This window comes from Bos grunniens, chromosome 2, assembly GCF_055505025.1.
Source record: "Bos grunniens cultivar Pamir isolate PY7600 chromosome 2, Bosgru_T2T1.0, whole genome shotgun sequence".
Classification (NCBI taxonomy): Eukaryota; Metazoa; Chordata; class Mammalia; order Artiodactyla; family Bovidae; genus Bos; species Bos grunniens.
This window is the reverse complement of record NC_141166.1, coordinates 63152769-63179992: the sequence shown is the minus strand read 5'-3', so window position 1 is coordinate 63179992 and position 27224 is coordinate 63152769. Positions and strand designations below refer to the sequence as shown.

The following is a 27224-nucleotide window of genomic DNA, read 5'->3' as shown; positions in this document are numbered from 1 at the left end:
GGGTTCAATCCCTGGGTTGGGAAGATGCCCTGGAGAAGGGAATGGCTACTCACTCCAGTGTTCTTGCCTGGAGAATCCCATGGACAGAGGAGCCTGGTGGGCTACACTTCATAGGGTCACAAAGAGCTGGACTGAGAGACTAACACTTTCAGTTTCATTTTATTTTCACAATGACGTTGATTCTCTCAAAAAGATAACACCTGAATGAGTGTTTTTACCATCCTCTTGAGATGGAAAAAACAGTGCTTTTGAAATGACATTCCAGTACGAATCCTCTGGTTCTGAAGAAAGTGAACCTTTGTATGGTCAAAGAAGGTACCAGGAATTTGAATTTTAAACTTGACTGCTGAGGAATAAAGATCAGAATTTCAGCTTGGAATGTGCTAAATCCACCAATGTCTCTCAGCATTTGCTGTGGCCACTTTCTTTTTACACATTTAAATCTTCTTCCCTAATTTTACCTGTGTTCTTCTGAATGATCATATCTTGGAGCCTGATTTAGAAATAAATGTAATGGTTAACAACTGGCCGTTGAGTCAGTAGAATTTTTTTTTTTTTTTCTTCTTGTAGTGGGATGATCATGGCAGGATATTTCCTCATGGCCAGGAAATAGATAAACATGTTTCCTCATGTGTAAGGAGAGAAATAATCATAGTTTTTATTTCCTAAATTTTCATGAGGATTCAGAAAATAATACACATGATGCATTTAGCACAGTGACTGCCCATATCAAATTGAATAAATGTTGACTGCTATTAACATCTCTTGAGCATTTGTGTCTAACTGGTTGACCACCTGTAGGTTGATGTAAATCTACTTCTTGGTATATGGAACTGGTTGATTCCTAAGTAAAAATCTTGACATCCTGACAATCTGTCTCATTTGTATGAAGGTGAATCAGCCCAAGGTTCACCAGGGTGTTGCCACCTATTTATTTTTTTCTCCCTATTTTCTTTGTCCTCCTTTTCATCTCTTCACTATTATCTTCTCAGTTTCTCTCCCCCCAACTTTTTTTAAACATTTTAAAACTTTTTATTTGTGTTAAAAATATGTGCATTGCAGTATTTAAAACATTGTAACAAAAAGGAAATGACCCTCTAAACTGGACTTCACAGCCCACAGGACATCTTGGACCAGCTTGCTTTTTACTCTAGAGTTCACAGTCGTCCTACCCAACTCTCTCCTTCACCAACAATTTTTTTCCCTTCCAGTCAGACAGGCAGATGAAAAAGGCAGGCCATGGCCTACTCATTGCTAGTAGTTCTCCTTTCTTTATGTGTAAAAAGATGGCACAGTCATGTAAACTTGATCCAACCTCTTTGTCTCTTGCAAAGCTAAACAGCTAAAAGAAGTAAAATAAGAAGGCATTGCTGTGGAATGTACAGTGCATACTGGCAGCACATGTTTCATTATGACTTGCCTGCTTGCTTCTCCCATTCAATAGTTTCTTTTGAAGGCAGTGGATTTTTCTCTTGTGTTTCTGTTTTCTTCAATTTCGATTTATCAGACTACTCAATCTCAGCCATATTGGGTTTGTCAGACATGGTTGCAGAGGGAGCAGAGCGAGCTGCGAAGGAGAGAAATATGGTCTGCAATGGCCGATAAGTGCTCTCTTTCTCCCTTTTTCTTGGTTATTTTCAGCTATGACTTAGGGATACTGGTACCCTCAGTGGGCACTGCCTCACCTGCCAGGGCAAGTGCTGCAGATAACTCTTAAACTCTGCCTTTGCATGTTGGTTTCTTCGTTTTTTTGGCTTGTTTCTTTTCTTGTAGATGATGGCCATGCAGTAATCCTGAGATGAGAGCTGAAACCTTCAATTGGCTCAGTGTGGGTTTTCCAGAAATAGTCTCTGATGATGTGCTAGATGATGATAATTGAAGGCAGGAATGCTCTATTTATACATTTCTTGCAGGGCTCACCTACCCCATCATCCTGGCCCAGCCCCAGCCTCTTTGTGAAGCTGTATAATACTCCTCCACAGGGACACCTGTGGCAGATGTGACGATGTGACAGGACAATGGAGTGGCTGCTCTCGGAAGAAACACAGGGGGAAGGGCCACCCAGGAGTGTTGTCTCAGTGAGACCACGGGTAATTAGGAGGCTGGCAGGGGGCACAGGTAGCAGAACTGGGGATATTGAGGTCCAGTGGGGATCGAAAGATCAAAGCCAAGGATGCGGGTGAGACTCAAAGGCCAAATGTCAGGCTGCAACCAGGTGTGCGAGAGCCCTAGGAATCAGAGGTCAAGGGGAGCCAGTGGTCAAAAGTCAGGGGTGTAACTAGAGATCAACACTTCATCAGCTGTTTCTTTAGACAGGTGGCCTCCATCATGTTTCCTGCTGGGCAAGATGCTGATCATGCATGTGACAGATCAGGGTATGGAGGTGGGTGGAGGTATTGGATTGAGTGGTATGGGATCGAATGAAGGCAGATTTGAACATTTTGGTGAAAGAATTGGTGTTAGATGTTGTTACGGGCTAAATGTTTGTGTCTCCCCCAAAATTTGTATGTTGAAGTCCTAAGCCCTCATTGTGATTACATTTGAAGATAAGGTCTTTATGGAGGTAATAAGTGTCCTTATAAGAAGAGAAAGACCTCTCCTTCTCTTTCTCCTCTTTGTCAACATATAGCCAGAGGCAGCCATCTACAAGTTAAGGACAGGGCTTTCACCGGATCCCATCATGCTGGTGTTCTGATCTCAGACTTCAGGGTTCCAGAGCCACGAGAAATACATTTTTTGCTGTTTATAAGTCATCCAGTCTATGATATTTTGTTATGAAAGCCATAGCCCTAGGTTAAAATAGATGTAAGGTTTGGTTTTGGAGGTGTGTAGAGAAAGGAAAGAGTGTGCCCTTGGAGACACAGGCAGTGAGGGCCAGCTGTCACAAGGTTCCAGTCAAGACTGGCATCTCCAGGAAGGGGATGTAAAAAGCAAGATGGGGTCCCAGTGCCAAAGATATTTGGGAGACCACCAAAGGCAAAACAAATACTTTCCCCAAAGCAACTGAGTTTCCTTGGAACACAAGATCCAAATAGCAAGAAAACTTGGGCCAATCACTGAGGCTGGTCACATCTCTTTAAATTCGAACTGGAGAGCCTGAGTGGGAAGGGAAAGAAGGGGAGCATAAAGTATATCCAGATACAGAGAAAGTAGAGTACAGAGGTTGAGAGTGAGCAAGGACTGACAGCTAAAATTTTTGTCTATTGAAGAGTGAAGCATATAGAAAGGATGTAAGAGAGAGAAGCCCAGATCTGTGAATGGCTGGACCCTTCCCTTCATCCAGGTTTTGTTCAAATATCAGTTGATCATTGTTTGATAAATATAATATCTGACTATGTATATGTATATCTATATATAATACATATATATGTATATATACACACATACTGTACAGATGTATATATGTGTAGATACACATGTAATATATATACAGATTTACTGATTGATATGTGCATATATATTTCCCCATCTGGAGGCCCGTGGTCTGTGCTCAGGCAACAGTGTAGTCAGTGGATTAATCCCTGTATGGCAGCAGAACCTGGCTAATAGTATCCATTGGGAGCTACGAGGCTGGAATCTGTTACTCCTTAAAGGACAGAGGACAGACTTTGTATTCTCAGAACCCGCATGTTCCCTGGCTGCTCTCCTGAAAGTCTGGGCTGGAGTTGGTGTTAGGAGGGCATGAATCTCCATGCAGAGGGCATCTGTGTGCACAGGTATGGGACCCAGTGTTCACAGGCCACCCCAAGTCCATCTTTTCTCCCAGAGATTGAGTGGGATTCCTTGGTCTGGAATGTCTCTGCCTGGTCATAGGGTCCCACCTTCTCTGGGATTCTCCTTTCTGTGTGTGTAGGCCACCCTTCCACTCTTGTTCCTTGTCCTATCTCTGATAATGCTGAAGCTGAATAGGACCCTGTGGGGCTCCTGTGTATGGAAGCTTTTCAAGCAGTCGCTAATCAGGGAAGGGAGGGGATGCAGAGAATAGGGAGGAGAAGTCACGATAAAATAGTACCGGCTTGGGGCACGGTCCTAGCTCCATCTCAAGTGGTACGTATAACTGTATCTTTGAGTTTTTTAATAGAACTAAAACCCCTGACAAAAGGAAGATGTTAGCATTCTTCATTTCAGAGAAGGTCACAGTTTGATCAATTTGAGAACCACAGAAGGTCATTAGGAGACCACTTGAGGCCAGATTTAAGAGGTGCAGGCCTTGCAAACACCCTGATCCTTATTAGCAACCCTGCCCTTGAACCATCCTATAAAACCATAGGATTCATGAACTATAGGTTCATCCTGTAAAACTCCTCACCAAATCTTCCTGGGTTGGGACAGTTTTTAGGGCAGGAGCCTGCCGTGTTCCTCTTTGCCCGGCAAAGTAATAAAACTATTCTTTTCTATTTCACCCAAAACTCTGAGTTTTGCCTGGGCACCAGTGCAGAGAGGCTGAGTTTTTGGCCTCAATACTTCAGAGCTGCTTTATTGTGAGCCTACCATGCACTGGCCACTGTTCTGAGCATGCTATGTGTATTGGAGTATTTCATCCTTATTGCCACTCAAGAAGCAGCATCTTTCCACTCAGTAGAACCCGGGGGCAGGGAGGTGCAGTGCCCTGCTGGAGGTTGTGCAGGTAGCCTATCTCGTGCTCTTGGGTCAGGCAGGATGAAGAAGCAGCATGGACCACCAGCCCTGTTACTCAGCCCTTCCTGCCACTTCTCATCTCTTCTTTGCTCTCTGCCTCAGTTTATAGGGACCAGGGATCTGCCTTTAGACCAAGTGGCTGCAAGGGTGATGATGAAGGGAGCAAAGCAGAGATCATCAAGTAGGATGATCTCTTGATGATCAAGTAGGATGATCCCTTGGCTCTGAAGGGAAGGAGAGAGGTGAGGCCACACTAATTTCTTAATTTCTCTTGGAGTCATAAATAGGAATCACAAGGAGGCATCGTCTTATGGCTTAAGTTGGAAAAACCTTAGTTGACCTGTGTATGTGTGCGTGTGTGCACATGCATTAATGATTTCCAGTAACAAACACAGGGCTGGGAGAGCCAGAATCTGCTAAAGACTGTGGAGGAGCTCATAGGCACTAGCATCAGCAAGGAACTTCTGTCCATTTTGGGAAATAGGATTTGAGTTTGAATCCAGCTTGACCATGTACCTGTTGTGGGAATGTGGACAGTGACTTAAGCACTCTAAAATTTCATTTTCTTATCTGGAAAATGACAATGGATACAACCTAGAGATGCTTGGAAGACCAGCTGATCTGTGGATGTAGAGCTTGGACCCCTATCCTAGTGGGTGGCAGGTGTCCACAGTAGGCATCTGTCGTACCTGCCAGCCCAACATCCATTCCCTTGTCTATCAGTTCAGTTCAGTCACTCAGTTGTGTCCGAGTCTTTGCGACCCCATGAACTGCAGCACGCCAGGTCTCCCTGTCCATCACCAACTCCCGGAATTTACCCAAACTCATGTCCATTGAGTTGGTGATGCCATACAACGATCTCATCCTCTGTCATCCCCTTCTCCTCCTGCAATTGTGGGGTAGTTTGAGCATTCTTTGGCATTGCCTTTCTTTGAGACTGGAATAAAAACTGATCTTTTCCATTCCTGTGGCCACTGCTGACTTTTCCAAATTTGCTGGCATATTGAGTGCAGCACTTTCACAGCATTATCTTTTAGGATTTGAAATAGCTCAACTGGAATTCCATTACCTCCACTAGCTTTGTTTGTAGTGATGCTTCCCAAGGCCCACATGACTTCACATTCCAGGATGTCTGGCTCTAGGTGAGTGTTCACACCATCGTGATTATCTGGGTCATGAAGATCTTTTTTGTATTTGTTCTTCTGTGTATTCTTGCCACCTCTTCTTAATCTCTTCTGCTTCTGTTAGGTCCATACCATTTCTATCATTTATTGAGCCCATCTTTGCATGAAATGTTCCCTTGGTAGCTCTAATTTTCTTGAAGAGATCTCTAGTCTTTCCCATTCTATTGTTTTCCTCTATTTCTTTGCACTGATCGCTGAGGAAGGCTTTCTTATCTCTCCTTGCTAGTCTTTGGAACTCAGCATTCAAATGGGTATATCTTTCCTTCTTGCCTTTGCTTTTCGCTTCTCTTCTTTTCACAGCTATTTGTAAGGCCTCCTCAGACAGCCATTTTGCTTTTTTGCATTTATTTTTCTTGGGGATGGTCTTAATCCCTGTCTCCTGCACAGTGTCACGAACCTCCGTTCATAGTTCATCAGGCACTCTGTCTATCAGATCTAGTCCCTTAAATCTATTTCTCACTTCCACTGTATAATCATAAGGGATTTGATTTAGGTCATACCTGAATGGTCTAGTGTTTTTCCCCACCTTCTTCAACTTAAGTCTGAATTTAGCAATAAGGAGTTCATGATCTGAGCCACAGTCAGCTCCCGGTCTTGTTTTTGCTGACTATATAGTTTGTCCATCTTTGGCTGCAAAGAATACAATCAATCTGATTTCGGTGTTGACCATCTAGTGATGTCCACATGTAGAGTCTTCTCTTGTGTTGTTGGAAGAGGGTGTTTGCTATGACCAGTGATTCTCTTGGCAAAACTCTATTAGCCTTTGCCCTGCTTCATTCTGTACTCCAGGGCTAAATTTGCCTGTTACTCCAGGTGTTTCTTGACTTCCTACTTTTGCATTCCAGTCCCTATAATGAAAAGGACACCTTTTTGGGTGTTAGTTCTAAAAGGTCTTGTAGGTCTTCATAGAACCATTCAACTTCAGCTTCTTCAGTGTTACTGGTCGGGGCATAGACTTGGATTACCATGATACTGTATGGTTTGTCTTGGAAACGAACAGAGATCATTCTGTCATTTCAGAGATTGCATCCAAGTACAGCATTTCGGACTCTTTTGTTGACTACTATGGCTACTCCATTTCTTCTAAGGGATTCCTGCCCACAGTAGTAGATATAATGGTCATCTGAGTTAAATTCACCCATTCTAGTCCATTTTAGTTCACTGATTCCTAGAATGTTGACATTCACTCTTGCCATCTCCTGTTTGACCACTTCCAGTTTGCCTTGATTTATGGACCTAACATTCCAGGTTCCTATGCAATATTGCTCTTTACAGCATTGGACCTTGCTTCTGTCACCAATCACATCCACAACTGGGTGTTGTTTTTGCTTTGGCTCCATCCCTTCATTCTTTCTGGAATTATTTCTCCACTGATCTCCAGTAGCATATTTGGCACCTATCAACCTGGGGAGTTCATCTTTTTGCCTTTTTATAATGTTTATACTGTTTATGGGGTTCTCAAGGCAAGAATACTGAAGTGGTTTGCCATTACCTTCTCCAGTGGACCACATTCTGCCAGACCTCTCCACCATGACCTGTCCATCTTGGGTGGCCCCACGTGGCATGGCTTAATTTCAATGAGTTAGACAAGGCTGTGGCCCATGTGATCAGATTGGCTAGTTTTCTGTGATTGTGGTTTCAGTCTGTCTGCCCTCTGATGCCCTCTCTTAGCGCCTACCATCTTAACTTGGGTTTCTCTTACCTTGGACGTAGAGTATCTCTTCACAGCTGCTCCAGCAAAGCACAGCTGCCACTCCTGACCTTGGACTTGGTGTATCCCCTCACAGCTGCTGCTCCTAACCTTGAACGTGGGGTATTTCCTCTGCTGTGCAGCCACTGCTCCTTGTCTATACTCCATTCAAATCCCCCTTTTGAATTCCTGTTCCCTTGCCCACTCACTCAGAGGTGGGTGAGTGACCCTGGTCTCAACAATCAGAGTCACAGAATTTGCTCCAGGACTGGGTATGAGACACAATACAGGACAAATAGAAGTAAATTCTGAAACTTTTGTGGGAATGACTTGGACAGAGAAGACTTCGTCATGAGCTGCATGTGGCTGTCTGGGACCCACATAAATAGAGCTTGCCTGAGGATAAAGCTGACATGTGAGAGAAGAGTATCCATCCAGAAAGAGAGACAACCTGATGGCATCCTCAGGCCCAGGATCCAGCTGTGCTGCAGTAGATGTTCCCTTGCATTTCCCAGAAACATGAGCCAACAAACTCCCATTTACTAGCTCAGCCACTCACAGCAAAAAGTGTGGTGGTCCAGTCAGTGTTCAGAACTATTGAAGGAGAAAGGCATGCCCAGAGAGTCCTTTCCCCACACCCTGACCTCTGCACATCTCTTCCATATGGCTATTTCTGAGTTATATCCTTTCATATAAACCAGTAATTTAGTAAATAAAATGTTTCTCTGAGTTCTGTGAGCTGCTCTAGAAAACTAATTGAACTCAAGGAGAGGATCATTGGAACCTCTAACCTAAAACCTGTTGGTGAGAAGCACAGGTGACAACCTGGACTTGTGATTGGTATCTGAGGTAGAGGGAACAGTCTTGTAGGTATGTGCATACATGGATACTCAAGTGTGACCAACTAACCTCTTTGCAACCCATGGACTGTAGCCCTCTGTGAATGGGATTTTCCCAGTAAGAATACTGGAGTGGGTTACCATTTCCTCCTCCTGAGGATCTTCCCAACCCAGGAATCAAACCCACATCTTCTGAGTCTCCTGCATTGGCAGGTAGATTTTTTACCACTGTGCCACTTGGGCAGCCTCAGTCTTGTAGGACTAAGGACTTATCCTGTGGGATCTGATGCCATCTCCAGGTATACCATGTCAGAACTGAGTTGAATTGTAGGAGACCATGCTGGTGCTGGAGTATTTCTTGTTGGAGTGAAAAAATCCATACACACATATTGGAATTGGGTGCAGAACCCTTAGTAGCCAAGCTTGGTATGTTAAATGAAGCATCTCAGTCCAGTGTTAGTGTAATGTGCTCAGTTGCTCGGTCATGTATGAATCTGTGACACCATGGACTATGTAGCCCAGTAATCTCCTCTGTTCATGGAATTTTCCTGGCAAGAATACTGAAGTGGGTTGCTATTTCCTCCTCCAGGGGAGATTCCGCACCCGAGGATCAAACCCAGGTCTCCTGAATCCCCTGAATCGGCAGACAGATTCTTGACCACTGAGCCACCTGGGAAGCCTTGTTTAGCGTAATAGAGAAGGACAAATTTGACTCCATATTAGCTCTGTTTCTTTTACTTTAACCTTTGTATTCTTTTGCTTTTGCTGTGAATTATGAATGTTGCCTATAGCCTGAAATATACAAGATACCCCATTCTCAAGGCTCTGATTTTTAGAGGTATAACATTTTCCCATTCATATAGAGATAAAAAGTTGCAGAATGGAGAATAACACTTGTCTTGTTGTAGGTTTATGGGAACATCCTGACCTGACCTACCTGGATAGATGCTGGAACAAAGGATTCCTGCACCAAGAAGTCTGCAATAACCAAACACACTCCTTCATCTTGCCTTTAGCAGAAGAGACACAGATGTATAGAACCGTCTTTTGGACTCTGTGGGAGAGGGAGGGGGGATGATTTGGGGGAGTGGCATTAAAACATGTATAATATCATATAAGAAATGAATCGTCAGTCCAGGTTCGATGCAGGATACAGGAAGCTTGGGGCTGGTGCACTGGGGTGACCCAGAGGGATGGAATGGGAAGGGAAGTGGGAGGGGGGTTCAGGATGGGGAACACGTGTACACCTGTGGCGGATGCATGTTGATGTATGGCAAGACCAATACAATATTGTAAAGTAAAAAAATAAAAATAAAAAATAAATGCTTTGCTGAAACTCTTTGGGGAGTTTGGGATCTTTTTTTGTGTGTGTAAGCCCCCATTTTCCTTGTGCCCCTGCAATAAAGCTTTCTCTGCTCCAAATTCCATCGTTTCTGTTTGGCCTCACTGTGCTTCGGGCACATGAACTTGTGTCAGGTAATAATTTGTCCATCATTGACACCTGGTCCATCATTGATGGTAGCCCTGGTCAACATTACTTTTTCTGGTCTCATTTTCCCATTTGTGAAAAAGGTGGTTTTTCTAGGAAAATTTTCCAGGGCCTTTCAGGTGAAACATTCTTGCCTCATTCAGGGGAATTTATGGCCCCAGTTATTGGCAGTGAAAATTATTCTGGCAGTACCTCTCAGGACCTCTTCCCTTGGGTTGAGTGTCCCCATCCCTCTGCCCCACTCTTCTGCTTCTGTTTGCCTGCTGCTGTGTGCATAGCTAAGGGGCCACCAGTGTTGAATGGGCAGGGCACAACAATTCCATTGCCCATCCATGATTAGCATGGCTATGCCCCTTAATCCAGATGCCAGGCAGAGACTATGTTTGATGGCTGGCATGCCAGTGGGTTGATTGGAGCTGTGTCAGGGATGACCCCAGGACAGCAGAATCCTCTGGCTCACTGCCTGCTCAGTGGGGATGAAGAACAGGAGATGGAAGCCACCCAGATCTGGCAGACTAAGTGACTGGCATGTCCATTACAGTGCCAGGCTTTCCTGCTGGAAAGACCTGCACATTGTTGCTGCTACTGTTTATTTGTTTGGCCCATGGAGACTGTGCAGACCTAACGGCATTGACACTTGAGTTGAGGGTACTCACGGGGATCGTGACAGCCATGGGAGGGAGTGAAGAGAAAACAATTCTGAGGACAGACGGTCGAGACTGAGAAGGCTGTTTTCCCCCTCACTAATGACCCTAAAATTGACTCAATGATCCAGATACTCCAAAAGTAAAGCCATTAGTCACAATGTTGTCAGAGTGAAAAAAGAAAGAAAGAAGACGACGTGCGGATCATTTTGGAGCTGATTCCACACAAATGCCCATTCTGCACGCCTGAGTGCCCAGAGCCAAGCTGCCTGGTATAATTATTGTTTGCTCTGCGTGGGATTAGGGCAAGCACATGACCAGCACATCTGAGTGTCAGCAAAGAGCCAGTGCCCAGCTGAGAAGTATGGCTCTCATTTTCTCTGTGGGGAAGGACCGGGCTTCCTTTCAGTGGGCTGGTGACTGTCTTGTTGAGCCATCATCCCATCAGTTTGGAGGGCTGTGGAGTACAGTCACGAATGGTGAGGCAGAAGAGGCCCCAGAGGGTCACACTGAGGACATCTCTAGATTGACAGGGAGAAGGAGAAGAAAATGATGAAACAGGAATGTTGGGGCTCCAGTCACACCCCTTGCTTGGGGGTGGGGACCTACTGTCCTCTACTTGCCTGTCATTCCTCTGAGACTGTAAATTCACAGAGGCAAGGCTCTTGTTTTCCCTTTGCAATACCAGTAATAATAACAGTAACAACATTTCTTTTAAAATTTTATTTTATTTAAGTATAGTTAATTTACAAAGTTGTGCTAACTTCTGCTGTACAGCAAAGTGATTCAGTCATATATATATATTTCATATACTTTTCTGTTATGGTTTATCACAGGATATTGAATGTAGTTCACTATGCTATACAGTGGGATCCATTCTATATATAATAGTTTGCATCTGTTAACCCCAAACTCCCAGTCCATCCCTCCCCCATAGCCACAAGTCTGTTCTCTACGTCTATGAGTCTGTTTGGTAGATTAATTCATTTGTGTCATATTTTAGATTCCACATATAAGTGATTTGAATGACTTACTATTTTGTGATAGCTCCTGGGAAGTGCTAGGCCCTGTATGTGTGTTAGTTCTGCAGAGCAGAAACCCATAAACATTCCTCTTAGTTCAGTGGGAGAGTGGATGTGTAAACAGATAATTAGAATGCCAGGGGTACCTGCTAGAGCACAGGGGCCCAGAAGGCCGAACGCAAGTCTACTTTAGTGGTATTCATAAGACTGAGCAGAATCTTTAGTCATTGACTGAAAAACTCTTCCTATTTGATTAAATTCAATTTGTAGGCTAATTGCCTATCTACTCACAAAGCCAGTTTTTGGAAAAAGAAGGTGAGAAGGTTTCAATGGGTGAGTGGGAGGTATTGTTTATTAGGTACTGAACTGAACTGAGCTGAACAGTAAGGGGCCTCTTATAGTACAGATTTTAACAGTGAACAAGAGACTCAGTGAGGTTAAGTGACTTGCCCAAGGTTACACAGCCAGGAAGTGTGCCAGTCAGAATTTCAATCCAGGTTGGACTGACTTGAGAGCTGACTTTTGAAAATATTTTTAAGTTTATTTTTAATTGGTGGACGGTTGCTTTACAATGTTGTATTAGTTTCTGCTGTATAACAGTGTGAATCAACCATATGTATACATGTATTTCCTCCCTCTTGAGCCTCCCTCCCACCCCTCCACCCCATTCTAGCCCACTAGGTGGTCACAGAGCATCGCTGACTCTTAAGATACACTATGAAAGTGGGCCCCGTTGTAAATGTACACTGTTTCAGGCCAGAGCTACTAGCCCCATGTGGCACTGAGCGCTTGAACTGTGGCTACTATGATTGAACTAAAGTTTTACTTTTATGGAATTTTAAATAATTTAAATTAAAGATAAAAAAACCTATACTTTATTCAGTTACCGAACTTTTATGTATGTTTACAGTAACTTGGGTATGTGAATCTGTTCTTCCCTGTGTAAATTTGATAAATGCTAAATAGGGATCAAGTATTTCTTTTTAAAAAATATTTAGTGTCCATTTATTTATTTATTTTGAATTTTTCTTAAAATTGAAGTATAGTTAATTTGCAATATGTGAGTATCAAGTATTTCTTTTTGTAAACCAATACCCATTTATTTTAATGAAAAAAAAAAAAAACCTCTGTATTCTATATGCTCCAAAAAGATTTACTGTAGAAACAAATACAATATATGAACTCTATCTGCCTAATTTCACTATGATAAAGACAGCGTGTGACTTCTAGTTCCTACAGAAGGCGAACTGAAAAGCATAGGTACAAACAGACTGTATAAGAAAGCGTGAGCATATGCGCATGTGCACAAATGTGGTTAAAATCTTTAGCAAGCAACTGCATTTAAATTTTCTAAGAGGCCTGACCCTAGGTTGTGGCAAGCTCTAAGAAAAAGCCACGAGTTGTCACTAGTTTTATCTGCTAAAAAAATTTGCTACAAGAATCAAGTATTTCTGATGCAAATTTAATGTCCCCATGGAGATGTCCCTTAAGTGTAAAACACATCCCACATTTTGGAAACATGCTGGTTACATGTTGAGATGATGGATATGTAAAGGATTAAATAAAAACTGCTTTAAAGATACATGTCACCACTTAAAGTGGCCATTAGAAATCTTAAAATGTGACTTGAATTCTATTTCTCTTGGACAGTGTTGTTCTAAGCCAGTTTTAAATAAATAAATGAACTTTGTTAACTCCTCAGGGTTCCTGTATGCAGAACAAGATAGCAACAAAAGACATTCCAAAAATGTTTCTATCTTTCTATCTTAGCTGACCTGGCTAGCGCTTGAGTCATCAGAATTGTGGAGACCTAAAGAATCCACCTGGAATGCAGAAGACGCAGGAGACATGGGTTCGACACTTGAGGTGGGAAGATCCCTTGGAGTAGGAAATGGCAACCCACTACAGTATTCTTGCCTGAGAAATTCCATGGACAGAGGAACTTGGTGGGCTGCAGCCCATGAGGTTGCAGAGTCAGACATGACTGAGCACACATACACAATTACAATGATTGTATACAGAAGAATAACACCAGTTCCCGTGGTGTTTTTCAGAGAGGCTAGTATAATGGCAACCTACTCCAGTACTCTTGCCTGGAAAATCCCATGGGCGGAGGGGCCTGGTAGGCTGCAGTCCATGGGGTCACTAAGAGTCAGACACGACTGAGACTTCATTTTAACTTTTCACTTTCATGCATTGGAGAAGGAAATGGTGACCCACTCCAGTATTCTTGCCTGGAGAATCCCAAGGACCATGGAGCCTGGTGGGCTGCCATCTATGGGGTCGCACAGAGTCGGACATGACTGAAGTGACTTAGCAGCAGCAGCAGCAGTGCAAGGCCAGAGGTCTATGGCACAAAACACAGAACAACTTAGGGGGATGACCAGATGGGGAGTGGGGCAGGAAGTAAAAGAAATTGATGATGACTCTCACTGTGGTCTAAGAGATAGTTTTTAGCAGAAGCTTTCAAAACCCTGATGATTCACACCCACATACACATAAGAGCCCAATCAAAAGCTGTGAGGCTCCATATCACCTGAGAGCATAGCCAATTCCAGAAACAATTTAGGCTTCACTATTCCAGCTGATTTGAGGGCTTTACTTTTGTCTGAGTCTATTATTACAAAGGTTTTCTGTCTGACTTTTCCATTACTACTCTATTTGTGAAGCTCAGATTCAATATTTAAAGCCTGAATTTTCCTTTCATACCAAACTTTAGTGACAGAGTAATTCAGATGGATTTGAGGGGAGAGAGGGAAATGAGATGAGGTAAACTTCAAAGTTAATGAAGAAAACACCAGTGATATTGGGTGAGCGTAGAGTTATTTTGAAAATTTTGAAAAAAAAAAAAAAAAGAATTGTGGTTGGTATTTTGATTTTTTTTGAGGCTGTTTTTACTACTTTTCTGAGGTGCTTGCCTCTATAGCATTATTAAAGCTATTGCTCAGGATTTTAATGATTGCACTTTAATGGTTTTTCCCCTCCCAAGGCTGTGGAGTTGGGGAGGGAGGGAGAGAGACATACACACACACACACAGAGAAAGAGGTAGAGAAAGAGAGAGAGGTAAATTAATCTTGGAGTAAGGATGACTTTAGACTCTTAGCACTGGCTGACTTAATATTTGTGATTTCAAATATTGATTTGGCAAGCACTCCAAAAGGACCTTTAATACACACTGTTCGGTCATTTTCAGAAGCAAACTGTGAATAGAGAGTAGTATGAAGCTGACCTGGAGAAGCTTGTGAATGAGACCAGCCAAGCCCTTGTCAGCACAGCTCCCTTTCATCTTGGTGTTTTTGGAGGACAAAATAATCTTCACTGAAAGTTTAGAGAGCCACATAGCATCACTAATTATTAGGGAAACGCAAATCAAAACTACAGTGAGGTACCACCTTCACATGGGGCATCGTTAAAAAGTTTATAATTAACAAATTCAGGTGAGGATGTGAAGAAAAGCGAAACCTCCCACATTGTTGGTGGGAATGTAAATTCGTGCAACCACTATGGAGAACAGTATGGAGGTTCCTCAAAAAACGAAAAATAGAATTACCATACAACACAGCACTCTCACTCCTCGCCTTGTATCCTAAAAAAACTCTAATTTGAAAAGATGCATGCACCCCTATATTCATCAGATCAGATCAGATCAGGTCAGTTGCTCAGTCGTGTCCAACTCTTTGCGACCCCATGAATCGCAGCACGCCAGGCCTCCCTATCCATCACCAACTCCCGGAGTTCACCGAGACTCACGTCCATCGAGTCAGTGACGCCATCCAGCCATCTCATCCTCTGTCGTCCCCTTCTCCTCCTGCCCTGAATCCCTCCCAGCATCAGAGTCTTTTCCAATAAGTCAACTCTTCGCATGAGGTGGCCAAAGTACTGGAGTTTCAGCTTCAGCATCATTCCTTCCAAAGAAATCCCAGGGCTGATCTCCTTCAGAATGGACTGGTTGGATCTCCTTGCAGTCCAAGGGACTCTCAAGAGTCTTCTCCAACACCACAGTTCAAAAGCATATTCATAGCAGCACTATTTACAATAGCCAAGACATGGAAACAACCTAGATGTCCACTGTCAGATGAACGCATGAAGACGATGTGGTACATATATACAGTGACTATTACTCAGCCAGAAAAAGTATGAAATAATGCCATTTGCAGCAACATGGATGGACCTAGAGATTATTATCCTAAATGAAATAAATCAGACAAAGACAAATACCATATGATATCACTTATATGTGAAGTCTAAACTATGACACAAATGAATTTATCTATGCAGCAGAAACAGAGATAGAGAACAGACTTATGATTCCCAAGAGGGAAGGGGGTCAGGGAGGGATGGATTGGGAGTTTGGGGTAGCAGATGCAAACTATTATATAGACAATGGGTAAACAACAAGATCCTACTATTTAGCACAGGAACTATATTCAGTATTCTGTGATAAACCATAATGGAAAAGGATATGAAGAAGAATATACTGAATTTATACATATATATAATGGAATCACTTTGCTGCCAGCAGAAATTAACACAACATTATAAATCAGCTATGCTTCAATGAAATAAAAAAAGGCCACTTAAGTGTTTTAGCTGTGCTTTGTGCATTTAACGGAGATGTCTTGTGTGTTCAGAAATTTGGGCTTCCCTAGTGGCTCAGATGGTAAAGCGTCTGCCTGCAGTGTGGGAGACCCGGGTTCAACCCCTGGGTTGGGAAGGTACCCTGGAAAAGGAAATGGCAACCCACTCCAGTACTCTTGCCTGGAAAATTCCATGGACTGAGGAGCCTGGTAGGCTACAGTCCATGGGGTCGCAGAGTCAGACACGACTGAGCGACTTCACTTTCACTTTCAAATATCTGAAGAGACCCTTGTAAACACCAATATCAGATGCAACTGGAAGTTTTGGGGGAACTCTGGACCGATAGTGTTGCTGAGACAATTCCTTATTTGTCTATCTATTTATTTATTTTAATTTAAGTTTGGTTGATTTGGAATATTTATTAGTTTCAGATATATAGCATAGTGATTCCATATTTTTATAGATTATGCTCCAATTAAAGTTATTGCAAAAGGATGGCTGTATTTCTCTGTGCTGTACAATATATCCTTCAGTTCAGTTCAGTCTCTCAGTCATGCCCAACTCTTTGCGACGCCGTGAACTGCAGCACACCAGGCCTCCCTGTCCATCCCCAACTCCTGGAGCATACCCAAACTCATGTCCATTGGGTTGGTAATGCTTTCCAACCATCTCATCCTCTGTCATCCCCTTCTCCTTCTGCCCTGAATCTTTCCCAGCATCAGGGTCTTTTCAAATAAGTCAGCTTTTCACATCAGATGGCCACAGTATTGGAGTTTCAGCTTCAACATCAGTCCTTCCAATGAACAGTAAGGACTGATCTCCTTTAGGATGGACTGGTTGGATCTCCTTACTGTCCAAGGGACTCTCAAAAAACTAATACAATATTGTAAAGTTTAAAAAAAAAAAAAAAGTATGCTCCAACACCACAGTTCAAAAGCATCAATTCTTTAGTGCTCAGCTTTCTTTATAGTCCAACTCTCACATCCGTACATGACTACTGGAAAAACCATAGCCATGACTAGATGGATCTTTGTTGACAAAGTAATGTCTCTGCTTTTTAATATGCTGTCTAGGTTGGTCATAACTTTCCTTCCAAGGAGTAAGTGTCTTTTTATTTCATGGCTGTAAACACCATCAGCAGTGATTTTGGAGCCCCCCAAAATAAAGTCAGCCAAAGTTTCACTGTTTCCCTATCTATTTGCCATGAAGTGATGGGGTTGGATGCCATGATATTAGTTTTCTGAACGTTGAGCTTTAAGCCAACTTTTTAACTCTCTTCTTTCACTTTCATCAAGAGGCTCTTTAGTTCTTCACTTTCTGCCATAAGGGTGGTGTCATCTGCATATATGAGGTTATTGATATTTCTCTTGGCAATCTTGATTCCAGCTTGTGCTTCATCTTTGTTGCTTATCTATTTTATACATAGTAGTTTGTATCTTTTAATCCCATACCACTATTTTGCCCCTCCTCCCTTTCTTGCCATTTGTAACAACATGGGCAGCACAATACACTTAGTGAAATAATCAGAAAAAGACAAATATTCCATGTTGTCACTGATAAGTGGAATCTAAAAAATAAAACACACAAATGTATATAACAAAATGCAACAGTTTCTATATTGCTTCTCTAGAAGATTTCAGAGCAACTGTTGACTAAATGTGTGGAAGGCAATGCCACAGGGTGAAAACTGAGCTGAGTAACCTGTCAGGGATTGATCACGTGTTGCGGTTGGATGTGGATGGTCAAGGTCTCTGTCAAGCCTTCTGCTACTCTGGTTCTGCCCCCATCCTCCCCATGTCCAGTGGGATGTGCTCTAGCTGTTGCCTTTCCTGGGTTGGTCTTAACTGCTGCTGCTGCTGCTGCTAAGTCGCTTCAGTCCTGTCCGACTCTGTGCGACCCCATAGACGGCAGCCCACCAGGCTCCCCCATCCCTGGTATTCTCCAGGCAAGAATACTGGAGTGGGTTGCCATTTCCTTCTCCAATTCAGGAAAGTGAAAAGTGAAAGTGAAGTTGCTTGGTCGTGTCCGACTCTTCGTGACTCCATGGACTGCAGCCCACCAGGCTCCTTAGTCCATGGGATTTTCCAGGCAAGAGTACTGGAGTGGGTTGCCATTGTCTTCTCCATGGTCTTAACTAATGGTGCGCAAAGCTCTCTTCTGTCTACTGGCCATTTATTTACATTTGTAATAGTGATGATATTGCTACTTCCTACTCTGTAATTCTGCACAGGTCAGTCATTCCAGACCTTCACCACACTGCTTATTCATTTGCTTAGTCATTCATGTCTTTTAAAATTTTATTTTATATTGGAGTATAGTTGATTTGCAATGTGTTAATTTCAGGTGTACAGCAACCATTCCCTTCTGCAGGGGATCTTCCTGACCTAGAGATGGAACCTGGGTCTCCTGAATTGCAAGCAGATTCTTTACTGCCTGAGCCACCAGGAAAGCTCAAATACATAGTTGGTTTACAATGTGCTAATTTCAGGTGTATAGCAAAGTGATTCATATATATATACATGCATATGTACATATGTTCCTTCATATTCTTTTTCCATGTAGGTTATTACAGAATATTGAACATAGTTTCCTGTTTTATAAGTAGGTCCTTTTTGATGATCTACTTTAAACATAGCAGTGTGTACATGTAAATCCCAAACCCCCAATGAATCACTCATCTCTTTATTCACCAAAGTTTTTATTGATTTCCTATGTGTGCAAGATCATTCTGAGCACACAAGGGCATCTAAGACATTTCTTGCCGTGTCTAGCTCTGCAGTTCATTTATTCACTTAGTTTAAGTAATTTAAAAAATTCAGTGATATTCATTGAACACACACTGTGGTGCTCGGCTGTGCGCAAGACTTTGGGGTCTCCACTGGGTGTAGATTAGGATCACACACCTCCTCATCCATAGTAGCTTTATATTTTTGATTTATTTTTTAATTGAAGTGTAGTTGATTTGCTTCAGATTCTTTTTAGGATTCTCTTCCCTTATAGGCTATTACAGAATATTAAGTATAGTTCCCTGTCCTAAGTAGTAGATCTTTGTTGGTTATCTATTTTCTATATAGTAGTGTGTAGATGTTAATCCCATCCACCTAATTTACTCTCTCTCCCTTCCCCTTTGGAAACCATTAATGCATTTTCTATGTCTGTGAATCTATTTCTATCTTGTAAATAAGTTCATTTGTATCTCCCCCACCCAGATTCCATATATAAATGATATCATATGATGTATGTCTTTCTCTGTCTGACTTACTTCACTTAGTATGATCATCTCTAACTCTGTCCATGTTGCTGAAAATGGCATTATATCATTCTTTATTTATGACTGAGTAGTATTCCAATTGTATGTATGTACCACATCTTTATCCATTCATCTGAGTTGACTCCTCTTTAATATCATTATTTTTACATTTACATTCTTTTAAAAAGTCTGATTAGAGAGATGCATTATAGTCCAAGCATATAAAAAAAATAGAAGTGAAAAAAATGGAAAGGAATGAAGTCAGAGAAATAGTTCTTACCCATACCATACCCACAGGGCTCAGATAGCTTTCTAGAGATGGACTAAAACTGTAGCTCTATGTTTTCCTGAGTGCTAACTCAGGAGAAAAACAAAATCATTGACCCTCCCTCCAAGGACCACACCATCAAAACCATCGTCCCAAGAATACAGGGAGGAGTGTCTTTTGCAGGATCATTTGTCTCGCATCCCTTGTGTTGGCTGAGGGTACATCATCTAAGCTCAGTACAGTAAAGGCAAATGTGTGCTTGTGCGTGCTAAGTCGCTTTAGTCATGTCTAATTCTTTGTGATTTTACGGACTGTAGCCTGCCTGGCTCCTCTGTCCGTGGGATTCTCCAGGTGAGAATACTGGAGTGGGTTGCCATGCCAATTGACATGGTAACAAATCAAGGACCCCCTGGTAAGCAGTCTGCATTTGAAATTACTCTGATGGTAACATACAAGCCCATGGTAAACAGGAGAGATGTAAACACAGACGCCCTTAGTGTGTGGCAGGTAGTAACTCTGTCTGTGCCTCATGTGTGTTACACAGGGAGTGATGGGTAAGGACTTTCTGATCATGCTCCAATCTCATACTCTCTTCAGTTCAGTTCATGTTGCTCAGTCATGTCAGATTTTTTGTGACCCCATAGACTGTAGCATGCCAGACCTCGCTGTCCCTCACCAACTCCCCAAGTTTACCCAAACTCATGTCCATTGAGTAGGTGATGCCATCCAGCCATCTCATCCTCTGTCATCTTCTTCTCCTCCCTCCTTCAATCTTTCCCAGCATCAGGGTCTTTTCAAGTGAGTCAGCTTTTTGCATCAGGTGGCCAAATTATTGGAGTTTCAGCTTCAACATCAGTCCTTCCAATGAACACTCAGGACTGATCTCCTTTAGGATGGACTGGTTGGATCTCCTTGCAGGCCAAGGGACTCTCAAGAGTCTTCTCCAACACCACAGTTCAAAAGCATCAATTCTTCAGCGCTCAGCTTTCTTTATAGTCCAACTCTCACATCCATACATGACTACTGGAAAAACCATAGCTTTGACTAAACAGACCTTTGTTGGCAAAATAATATCTCTGCTTTTTAGTATGCTGTCTAGGTTTGTCATAGCTTTCCTTCTAAGAAGTAAGTGTCTGTTAATTTCATGGCTGCAGTCACCATCTGCAGTGATTTTGGAGCCCCCCAAAATAAAGTCTGCCATTGTTTCCACTGTTTTCCCATCTATCTGCCATGAAGTGATGGGGCCAGGTGCCATGATCTTAGTTTTCTGAATGTTGAGCTTTAAGCCAACTTTTTCACTCTCCTCTTTCACTTTCATCAAGAGGCTCTTTAGTTCTTCTTCACTTTCTGCCATAACTGTGGTGTCATCTGCATATATGAGGTTATAGATATTTCTCCTGGCAATCATACTCTTTACAAAATGCTATAAAGTACAAACTAAATATCCTTGAGGACCAACTTCAGCCTTGGGTTGCTTTTTCATGAGCTCTGACCTAGAAAAGTAAATGCACTGAAATTAGTCAGGTCAAGTGTCCCTAAATACTACTTTCTATAGCTGAGCTATTGATAAATATTGGGCGGAAGAAATTCTTGGTCTTTGACAAATACTGAGAAATTGGTGGGCACATGCAGCCTTCTGAAGGATAAGTCCTTGAAATAAATGTCACAGATGTTCCTGAAATAGTGTTATGCCTTGGAGTTATACATTGAGTATAATCTCTGCTTTCATGGAGCTTCAAGACATACATGCAATAAATGTATACAATGAAGGGTGATATATGCATAAATATGTACCAGGGATGCAAAGAGGAGGGGGAGACTGGCACTGAACTGTGTGTCTGAAGGTCAGGGGGTCAGGAAATCAGAGACTCAGAAGATCAGAGGGTCAGGGATCACAGATCCTCCCATCCAGGAGGAAGGTGGGAGGCAGTTAGGTCATGGTGAAATAAACACCACTGCTTCATAATTTGTTTCTAGTTGCTGCCCTGGTTACCAAGAAGGTGTAATGTGATTGAGGGAAGGTCATTTGGTGGCAGTCCAGGGCTCTTCCATGTCAACTTATCTTAAGGGGTGCTGGGCAGTTTGACAGTCCTGGGTGAACCTTTGGGAGAGCTGTGGGTAGGGATTCTTGGGGTCCACCAAACTGAATTATCTCTCTGTGCACATCTGGAAGATTCCCCAGTTTCTGGGTTAGAGACCACTTTCTATAATTGAAACTAAAAATATAGATTCTCATGCTTCTTGCCTCCCTCAGTCCTGGGCAGGACATGGTACTTTAGGGTACTATCAGTCAAGAGGTGGCCCAGGCTCTGATGGCAAGCAGGGACCAAGAAGGCCCCTCTGGCAGAGTGGAGAGGGCGGGGCTGTGGAGATGTGGGCGGGGCCGTGGAGATGTGGGAGGGGCCAGCCCAAATCCACTGTGAACTTGAGCTTTGTTTCCTGTTACACAGTCTGGAGTGGTTCTCTGTCCTCTCCTCAGTGTTGGTCAATCTCCTATATACCTTTTCCCTCCAAATGGGATGCAAAATTCATTCAAGAAGTTGATAAAAGTGTTGCAATTTGAAGAAATGTTTCAGAACATTCCAATAAAACAGGTAATTATAAACTAGTTGGGAGATGTATGAAATGTATCATTGTTTGACAACTTTAAATTTATTTATTAAGAAAAATAGAGAAAATTCTGATAAAACAACAGTGAATATAAAAATATGATAAAGATGAGTTATGAGAGTAACGGATTTTTTTTTTTTGAAACCAAGAAATCTTTTGAATCCAAACTCAATAACTAATAAACAAGCTGGCTGCCTAAACTGACCCTAAAACTGAGGGTCAGTTTCTGTCACTTATAACCAGGAACCATGGTTGGCGGTCTCCTTCTGTGTGGAGAGGTTATGATTGAATGGAAAGAAACTCAGTTTTCTCATTGTTAAATAAATACTGCTTCAGAACACAATTAATAAGGTTAAATGAGATCATATCTGGAAAGCTTGGGATATGATTGTTCTGTAGCAAAGAATGCATATTAATTATTATAAGTATTAAGTTCTGGGGTTCACTTTTACATTTAATCAACAGATATTCAAACAAGCCATTTAACATTTTTGGTCTCACATCTCTGCAAAATAGGAATAATATGTTCCCCATCTAATTCATGATGAATATGGATGCCAAAAAATTATGACATGGGAAAAAGCTTTATAGAAGTATGCAATTCCATATGAATATAATACATTTCTATTACTTTTATTTAGCTCATCACCTGCTTTTTACTACCTACCCTGATCCCTGGAGACCCTCAGCTCATATTCATTTTATGTGATGGCTTACTTGTGCTGAGAGGGAGAGGCAGCCCAGAAAAATAATAGAAAAATTATAAGTCTTATGAACTTTAAAGTTTCACAAAAGCTTTACTGTTCCTGTGAGGCCAAAGGAAATCTAATATCCTATCTTGAAATCCAGAGCTGCCTTGTTTTAAGTGTTAAATCCTTCCCCTACTCCAAGAGTGCCACGAGCTCTGGAAATAATTGTTAGGTTTTTGCTGTTGAGTTAGTTTCAAGATGTGCCCATGTGAGAAACTTACCTTCAGGTTCAGAGAGCACATTGGAAGGCAGCTGAGGCATCAGCAGGAGGTGGTTGAGCTGGTGATTGGCCAGGCCATGAGGCGGCATTCCAGTGAGAGGGGACTGATTCAGCTGCATATGGAGGTGTGAAGGGGGCCTGTCCTGGGAACAGAACTTAGCGACTGAGACTTGCCAGTGGTTAAATGGTAAGGAGGTGTGGGAAGGGGCAGTGAGGATGGTGTGGAAACAGAGTTCAGATAGTGCAAAGGGTGCACTTAATTTGAGGGTGATGGGGATTCAGGGGAGTGCTGTGGTCACTTCTTTGTTCTAGAAAGAGTGACCTGCGGCATGGAGGATGTGCTAGAGGGGAGGACATGGAAGGCAGGAGGATGGGTAGGAGCCTGTGCTCTCCTCCAGACTGCAGAGGGTAGAGACTGGCAGCTGGCGGTGGCAGGGGAGGCAAGGGTGGGCTAAAGGTGTATGTGAGGCACAGAGATAGCAGGCTTGTTGACTGACTAGGTGAGGGGATCATACAGGGAGGAGCCCAGAATGGCTTTGTTGATTTGGGCATTGGTGGTACCACCAACTAAAGTGGGGCATATAGGAGGGACAGGTTTGTGGGCAAATGAAAAGGATGACAAAGACCAAAGGGGATTCTATTATACTGAGGTTGTCCTGAGCATAACTTGTGGTAAATTCTCAGTGTCTCTCAAAACACACCGTAGCTGTGACAGCCCAGGAAACTCATGGAAATTGACCCTGTTTTTCACCTAATTTTCCTTACCTGCTTAGTTCACGGGTCAGAGTCTCAGGGTGCAGTAGTTGCTTGTTACATGGAATTTCTCAGCACAAATGTTGGATCTCTTTTAGTTCAGCATTTCCTGAAGAGTATTCTGAGGAACCCCAGGTCAGTGAGGTGAGAGGCTGAAAAGTAGTTCCATGTTTGGATGAGTTTGGGATTTGCTGATATCCACAAAGTTAAACACATTTCCTTTACAGCAGGACTTCTCAGAGCATTGAGTATATTCACACATATCTGAGTTCAAGAAGGGAGATTTACTTCCCTGGTGGCTCAGACGGTAAAGTGTCTGCCTACAATGCGGGAGACCTGGGTTCAGTCCCTGAGTCGGGAAGATCTCCTGGAGAAGGAATGGCAACCCACTCCAGTATCTTGCCTGGAAAATCCCATAGACGGAGGGGTCTGGTAGGCTACAGTCCATGGGGTCACAAAGAGTCGGACAGGACTGAGCAACTTCACTCACTTCCCAAACGTAACTGATTATGGAATCTTTTTTATCAGGGAGAACACTCATACTAGCTTGCTGCACACACTGGAAATACTCTGGGGAAAGCTGATTAAGACTAACCCCTTCTTTAAGAATATCATCAGAAAAAATTTCAAAGTATTCTGGAAAATATAGAGTTAAGACAATGAATAAGTGTGTACCCATATCCCAGCTTTGATAAATTATAACATTATGCCCTGTTCATTCAGCTGTCTTGAGATATAATTTGACAGATGCAGTTAACGCGTCCCCTCCTTGATCCTATCTGGAGGATCCTATCCTGCCTCACCCCAGATGTAAACCACATGCTATGCTGAACTTACATGCCATGCACATCTTATATACTTGCTAGATATCTATGTATGGCAGACAACATATACTTTTGTTGTAAAACATTAATGTTTAACTGTTGTATACGTGGTAGAACAGAACTGTATCCTTCTGCATCTTGCTCTTCCCCTTCAACCGTGTTGTTGGGCTTTCCATTGTACTTGCTGTTGTTTAGCTGTTCAGTCAATCAGTCATGTCTAGCTCTTTGCAACCCCATGGACTGAAGCACGCCAGGCTTCCCTGTCCTTTGCCATCTCCAGGAGCTCGAACAAACTCATGTCTATCGAGTTGCTGATGCCATCCATTCATCACATCCTATGTTGTCCCCTTCTCCTCCTACCCTCAATCTTTCCAGCACCAGGGTCTTTTCTAATGAGCTGATCCTTTGCATCAGGTGACCACAGTACTGGAGCTTCAGCATCAGTTCTTCCAATGAATATTCAGGGTTGATTTCCATTAGGATTGACTGGTTTGATCTCCTTGCTGTTCAAGGGACTCTCAAGAGTCTTCTCCAACACCACAGTTCAAAAGCATCAATTTTTCAGTGCTCAGCCTTCTTTATGGTCCAACTCTCACATCCATACATGACTACTGGAAAAACCATAACTTTGATTAGATGGATCTTTGTTGGCAAAGTAATGTCTCTGCTTTGTAATAGGCTGTCTAAGTTGGTCATAGCTTTTCTTCCAAGGAGCAAGCATCTTTTAATTTCATGGCTGCAGTCACCTTTCACAGTGATTTTTGACCTCAAGAAAATAGTCTGTCACTGTTTCCATTGTGTCCCTATCTATTTGCTATGAAGTGATGGGACCAGGTTCCATGATCTTCATTTTTTGAATGTTGAGTTTTAAGCCAGCTTTTTCACGCTCCTCTTTCACTTTCATTAAGAGGCTTTTTAGGTCCTCTTCCCTTTCTGCCATAAGGATGGTGTCATCTGCATATCTGAGGTTATTGATATTTCTCCTTGCAATCTTGATTCCAGCTTGTGCTTCATCCAACCCGGCATTTCTCATGAAGTACTCTGCATATAAGTTAAATAAGCAGGATAACAGTATACAGCCTTGACGTACTCCTTTTCCAGTTTGGAACCTCTCCATTGTTCCATGTCCAGTTCTATTGATTCTTGAACTGTCTGCAGGTTTCTCAGGAGGCAGGTAAGATGGTCTGGTATTCCCATCTCTTTAAGAATTTTCCACAATTCGTTGTGATCCACACAGTCAAAGGCTTTAGCCTAGTCAATGAAGCAGAAGTAGATGTTTTTCTGGAGTTCTTTTGCTTTTTTGTATGATCCAACAGATGTTGGCAGTTTGATCTCTGGTTCCTCTGCCTTTTCTATGTTGGCTTGAACATCTGGAAGTTCTTGGTTCATGTACTGTTGAAGCCTAGCTTGAAGAATTTTGAGCATTACTTTGCTAGAATGTGAAATGAGTGCAATTGGGTGGTAGTTTATAATCCACAAACCTGTAGAGAAACTGCTGCTGTGTTTTCAGGGTTTTTTTTTGTTGTTGTTGTTACAAACAAAATTTCTGGCAACATCCTTGTCCACATGTCTCCCTGCACACACAAGTGAAAACTTCTCTAGTGAGTATTTCCAGAAAGGAAGTTGCTGGAATCAGATTTTCAGGAGGCAATAGCTACTTGCTACATGGAACTCCTATTTCTCCACTTTCTCACCAACACTTTTTATTATTATATTCCCCATTCCCCACATTCCTTTTTGTGAAATGGCAGCTCTTGTTTAATTTGCATTTTCTCGATATTTTGCAAGGCTAAATATCTTTTCGTGTGTTTACCAGCCCTTTGGTTTCTTCTTCTGTGATTTGCCAGTGTTTCTCTTCTTTGCCTGTTTTTTCTTTATTGTGTCTTTTTTTTAAATGATTTGTTCCCCCATCAGTCTGTATCCTGGCTTTTTATCTTGTTTATGATGGTGTTTGTGGTATAGAAAAAATTTAAAAGTTTTATGCAGTCAGGTTTATATGGTTCATGCAATTTGTGGCTTCTTTTTATAAAGTTTTCCCTACCCAGGTGTTAAAGGATAGCTTGTATGTTTTTTAAAAAGTTTGTCATTTTGCTTTTCACATTTGTGTCTTTAATTCTGGGTTTAATTTAAGTATTTTGAGACAGAAATCAGATTTCACTATTCTCCATTAAATTATCAAATGTTTCAGTACCACATATTGAGTGATCTGTCCTTTGCTTCTTGATTTGTATAGCTTTCTCTGTCCTAGGTCAAGTGTGCACTTGCCTGCCTTTCACATCCACTGTGTTGCAGTTGAAGAAACCACGTCCTCCAGGAAGCCAGCAGGTTGCTCAATCCCAGAAAAGATGGTGGCAGGATGGAGCAGCCCAGTTACATGGTCTGAAGTCCATGGATTTTCCAGCCACACCAGTGAGAAGGGCAAATTCACTCTGCTGGTTGCTGCTGCTGCTAAGTCGCTTCAGTCA

The 27224-nt window shown here is 42.4% G+C and overlaps 1 long non-coding RNA gene and 1 pseudogene across 1 annotated transcript in view; one reads left to right on the top strand and one right to left on the bottom strand.

The window, feature by feature from the left end:
• Window positions 1–9464, top strand: part of LOC147378147 (uncharacterized) — a 151159-nt gene extending 141695 nt beyond the window's left edge. The window contains exon 2 of the long non-coding RNA XR_015151459.1: window positions 9260–9464. This is a non-coding gene — a long non-coding RNA (uncharacterized LOC147378147). The remainder of the gene's footprint in view (window positions 1–9259) is intronic.
• On the bottom strand, window positions 1410–1548 carry LOC147378148 (thymosin beta-4-like; annotated as a pseudogene).
• Window positions 9465–27224: the final 17760 nt, after the last annotated feature.